Here is a 768-nt window from a genome sequence, read left to right as displayed (position 1 = left end):
GACAATGGTGTTAATGAGCCTCACATATCAACCACAGCACACTCCATCCTCTCCCTGTGAGGGGGTGTGTTGGTCAGCGGCGGTATATCTCAGTGTGAAGGGTGGCTTCTGCTTCTGTTTGTCTTTAGTGGTGTTTAGAAGCCGCTCAGACTCCGACTGAACAACTGATACACACTCAGACAGCATGAAGGACTGACAGCTGGTAGCGTAGCATCGGTATATACAAGTATATACAAGTAATATAAATGTTATTTTCTCCATTTATACAGATTAATATCATCTAGCACACTAATTCCCAATCCTGGGGGTCCAGACCCCCACTAGGTGTTCTTGATGTTAAAGGCTCTAACTCTCCAACCCGCCTCACGTCGCCTTTGTCTTGGCCGACAAGTTTCACTCGAACACAACGCAAAGACGACAGCCGACGGCCAGTTAGCACGTACGTTCTGCGCCTGCGTGAGGTGAAATAACTCTCCACACCAGCAGGCGGCGGTAGTCTGTATTCATCATTCAGAAAGAGGAAACAGGAAGAGCGAGGACGGAGGATATACAAGCCGTTGTTATGATACGTACATGAAACAAAGCGGCGTCTGCCGACCGTCTTCACACCACTCACTCACCACTTAGCTTCATTCCAGATGTTCATGTGGCTGTGAAAACATCTGGAATGATCAGATGAGATGAAGATGAAGAATGAGAAGAGTCTCCTGTGATTTTCCTCTTGACTTTACTCACTTCTGTTTCTCTTCTCGTGCACTGATTTGTTTA

This window comes from Sebastes fasciatus, chromosome 6, assembly GCF_043250625.1.
Source record: "Sebastes fasciatus isolate fSebFas1 chromosome 6, fSebFas1.pri, whole genome shotgun sequence".
Taxonomy (NCBI): Eukaryota; Metazoa; Chordata; class Actinopteri; order Perciformes; family Sebastidae; genus Sebastes; species Sebastes fasciatus.
The sequence above is the reverse complement of the archived record's forward strand: the minus strand, read 5'-3'. Positions refer to the sequence as shown.